We start from the raw sequence: 4,767 nt of genomic DNA, 5'->3' as shown, positions 1-4,767 counted from the left end.
AGTGAACGAGTGTTGAGGAGGGCAAAGTTGACGCAGCCAGAGGGGGGTGGGATCGGGGCAGGCTGGAGAGGTCTGAGGTTAGGGGAGCTCACCTGCCTGGTGAGCTGCTGCCTTACGGCAGCGTTGAAAGGTCCGGAAGCAGCTGAGTCCTGATGACGGGGTAGGGGCGTGACGGAGCGTGAAGGTGACCGGGTGAATGGGACGCAGAGACCGTGCTGGGACAAAACAAATCTACGGCGGGAGCTCCTGTGGATGTAACGGCGACGACGTAGGAGTCCAAGTTGTTTGATGACTGAGATGGATGATGGGAGGGAGTAGTTGAAAATACCAAACAGCTGTGCAGGCGAATAGGTGAGCATGATGCTGCCGGGCAAAGGGAGCAACAGCTCAGCGATAGCGGCTAGCCGCAGGCCCGGTGCACAGAGATGGATGACAGCGGTGTAGACCAGGATTAACCCACGGCTAGACAGGAGGAGATGGACCAGGGAAAAGACTGACTGTGGGGAGACCATGCAGAGTGAGGAGGATGGATGTGACCAGGTCTGACAGACGGAGCAGCCTAGCGTTAGCCGCCACTCGATAGATGAACGAGGTGGACCCACTAGCAGGGATCGGGAGGCGAGTGGCTGAAAGTTGTCCTGCAAGGCGATATAGGTTGTTGGAACCAGATGGCTCTTTTCCCGGAGAGGCAAGATTGACAGTTGGAAGACGTCAGAACCAGCTAGATGCCTAACTACCCAGCTAACAACGTCGGTGAGGCTAAAAATCAATGTCCCGAAAAACTGGAAGGGCTCGTAACAATAGCTTGTTAAAAGTGAAAAAATAAAAGTGAAAAAAAAGCACAGGAAAACTATGATCAGTTTCGACGCTTCTCGTGATCAGAGAAGCGGCGAACAAACAACGCCAGCGTCCTCTCTGGTAGCCATGCATCTATTAGCATCAGCATGGCTCCCTGCTTCATGTGGTTTAATAACACAGCCTTGTGATTCTCCAATCATGGACATTATGGTGCCTTTGAGTTATTAAGCAATGTCCAAAAGCACGCTCCATTGCAATGCTCATTCTCTGCATGAAGTCATCTTCTATTTGAGCTGTAATGTCTTTTTGTATCTCTGGGATAGACCTTGGTTGGCCACCCACTTTACCTTGAGGATCTTCCGGGGCAGTGACGTCATCGTTGTCTGTTTGGCTGAAGTCCGGTCTGTGTGAATGTAGATTGTTTACCTCTCTCTCACCGGCGCGTGGCCTGGCCGTCGCGGCAACACGGAATGGGCTTCTCTCTACAAAATCGGGGACCTCAGTCAGCAAAGTGGCGAGTGGTGAGTGAGACTTTTCTTGTTTTCTCCTTACAACTTGGCTTGCATCAGTTGGTTTTCTCATTGGTGTGTCAGGCCAGTATAGTATAATCTAAAAACTGCAATAGTCCGACAGAAAAGCATGAAGGCAAAAAGGAAAAAAATGTTGTGGCGATCACGGCCATGGTCGACATACCGGATGCCGCAATGGTTCCTGGGAGGGTCGGGGGAAGCAGCGATGCCAACTAGGGAGTCTTGGGTGTGGGGGATATGCTGTGTGTTTCGTGTTTGTGATGGGTGCGTCAAAAATAAAGGCAACTCTCATTGTCATGCAGTGTATGGGGCACGAGAGTTGTAAACTGCTTTGAACCTGGTCTCCTCTCTGGGGTCAGAAGTGGGATGTGGCCTGCGAAGAAGGAGAGGGAATGTACAGAACAGGAGAAACGGAGCTGGAGATGGAGCTTGCCACCCGGCCCAGCCAGGACTGCGAGGAAGGACTGGAGGGAGTGTAGGAGGGTTGCCTGGCCTGGTCTGAACCACCGACCGCTGCTGCTACCGGTGTGGTGAGCTTGACCATTTGGCCCGCAACTTCCCTCGGCCGGCAACCCGAGCCAGACCCCTACCGCGGATTGTTCCAGTGACAGGACCACCACTCCAGCCTCTCCATCATCGGTGTGCCCTGGTCAGGGGCCTGTATTTTGGCTGCAGTCCCGATTGAAGCCTGGTAGACACTTGGTCGACCATCTCCCTGGTACCTTTTTGTGTCCTACTAGGGGCATGGAGGCCAAACAACGTCCGGCTGAGACGTGACGAGGGGGAGACCAGGATGAGGCTGTTTGTCTGGGAGTGTGTGTGGTGTGTCAGTGTTTTGGGCACGAGAGTTGCAAACTGCTTTGATCCTGGTCTCCCGTCAGGTCATTCCCATGCTGTTCGCCACGATATTTTGAATATAAATATTTAAAGACTTTTATGGTATATAATTATTCTAGCAATGCATATCGCTATAAATCCAAAAGTCTTAACTTCTCGTCCCATGTTAAAAAAAATAATCGGGTTTGTCGTCTACTGTCTGCCTGATTCCATGTGAACCCAGCAAGAGCGAGTCGGTCCTGATAATATCAGACTCAATTATTTGCCCTCCAGACCCAACAGAGGGCGCCCAAACGTCATGTCTTGAGACCCCCTCAACAAAACATGATAATCAGTGCCAACATCAGCCTAACAATTTTGACTCATTTGGTTTTATTACCATATTTATTATTTTAAGATTTATTTAATAGCCGTATTTATTTTTTCATAGGCATATTCATCTATGCATTTTTTTATTGATCTAACATTGACTTAAATGGCCTAACATAGATTATACGCTAACATTTATCGGGAAATTATAAGTGATGATTATTATATAATAATATAATTAGGTGACCTTGGGTGTCTTGAAAGGCGCCTCTAAATTAAATGTATTATTATTATTATTATTACGATGTATGGTTGCCTGCAATTGTATGGTTATCTGACAGTGTGCACATTTGTGTGTGTGTATGTTTATGTCTGTGTATGTTTATGTGTGTGGGTGTGTGTGCGTGTGTCTTTTTGTATGTGGATGTTTGATGTTTGATTAGTGTGTTTTGTGAAAGAGAAAACCACTTAAACTCGATTCTGTGGCAGGTTTAAGTAGCAAACATTCTCAGTTCCATTCAAAATAAATCAATTAAGAATAAACAGAACACTCCACACACGAGTGAGATGCCTTTACTCAGGAAGAACCATAGTAATATAATCCGGAGAACAACCACGACATACTCCACACATAAGTCCATGCAGCACACTTTCACTTTCGCTTTCGTGCAGGAGGTCCTCACCTTGACTCCAACCCCGAAGCTGGTGTTTTCAGCAGTTCTGACCGCCCCTGCCCCCCTCCACAATGTCTCCAGGCAAACAGAGGACTGGCCGGATCCACACCTCACCTGAACTCTGGAATAGGGTGTATGATAGACGCGCCTGCCTCATCTAATTGTTCAATAAAACCTTCATTCCGAGCGATCAGTGTTATTTATGAAACCACAGAGGGCAGATGGTGCACTGTGTGTGTGTGTGTGTGTTTGTGTGTCTGTGTGCGTGCGTGTGTATGTGCATGTGGGTGCATGTGTGGATGTGGTTGTGGATGTGTGAATATGTGATTTGAAAAACTAAAAGGTGCCATAGAATCCCACAGGCTGTATTTATATCAGTTCATATTCTAATTTATAAATATATACATATGTGTGGGTGTGTTTGAGTGGGTGTTTGTATGTCTGATGCCCACTGGGTAAAACCTAATACATCAAAGCAGTGGTTATCCTCTGCAATACGTGAAACCTCTCCCAATATTTTTTATTAACTTGTCGTCCACCTCAGTGTTTATGGCACCGCCAGAACTGAATTGAGCACATTGGTTCCTAGTCTTATGAAATAATATCTGGTAAAATACTAATATGTGCGTTTGGTAGTTTGCGCAGACAATTCTGTGTTTTTGTGTGTGTGTTTCTGTCTGTCCGTGCTTGTAAGAACACACATCCATTCGCAGTTCTGCACGTGCGCATGGATTCGCACTGTCGTGGTGTGTGTGTGTGTGTGTGTGTGTGTGTGTGTGTGTGTGTGTGTGTGTGTGTGTGTGTGTGTGTGTGTGTGTGTGTGTGTGTACAGCCTGCGTCTTGTGTCTGTGCACAAGAGAATCAAAGGCCCTTTCAGGGCTCAGCGCTGCGTGTGCATCAAGGCCTTGTTTCTTTTTTCTTTTAGCCCGAGACAGACTTGCGTTGCCATAGAAACGCCTGTTGAACAAGGGTTCTATGAATTTTTCAGCAACTCCTCTCCCTGCACCACCAACCCCTCCCCCTTCCTCCCTCTCCACCACCACCAACAAACCACCAGAGAAATTGTTCATAACCTTTATCCAACAAGAATTTGAATAAATACACACAACACTTTCATGGTAAGAAAAGGGAGAGGAGCCGCAGCAGGAGGAGGTTGGGGGTGCTTTAATGATCGCCAGAATATTCTACGTATCGTCCTGTCAGAGTTTACCGCGAGTCGCTCACATTGTCTCGAGTGGTCAGCGTTGGAGTGGGTAGCAGATGGTCGAATATTAAACACACATGTAAATGAGAAAGAGAGAGCAGAGATAGAGAGAGAGAGTGGAAGAGAGAGAGAGAGTGGAAGAGTAATATGTTCTTGTGTCGTCTTGTGTGAGTGAACTGCAAAGGCAACAGCAATCACTGGTGCTATTTTGAGGTCGTACATAGCCTTGGTGAACGAAGCAGAGGGGAAGTGTGGGTCCACTGCGCAGCATTCAATGAACAGGTTTTGATTAAGGGTGCAAGGTGATAACAAAATTTTGTCAAGTCGGGTTTATTTATATAGCACATTTCATGTGGCATACATAGACACAATGTGCTTTGAGTGGAGAGATGTCATTAAATTATCTAAAATAAAC

At 47.1% G+C, this 4,767-nt stretch overlaps 1 long non-coding RNA gene across 1 annotated transcript; it reads left to right on the top strand.

The window, feature by feature from the left end:
• Nucleotides 1-1,189: 1,189 nt before the first annotated feature.
• LOC115536163 (uncharacterized) lies at nt 1,190-3,334 on the top strand. Its single transcript, XR_003974615.1, has 2 exons — nt 1,190-1,319; nt 1,688-3,334. It is a non-coding gene; the product is annotated as an uncharacterized LOC115536163 (long non-coding RNA).
• The last annotated feature ends 1,433 nt before the right edge of the window (nt 3,335-4,767 follow it).

This window comes from Gadus morhua, chromosome 2, assembly GCF_902167405.1.
Source record: "Gadus morhua chromosome 2, gadMor3.0, whole genome shotgun sequence".
NCBI classification, from domain to species: Eukaryota; Metazoa; Chordata; class Actinopteri; order Gadiformes; family Gadidae; genus Gadus; species Gadus morhua.
This window is presented reverse-complemented; position numbering and strand designations above follow the sequence as displayed.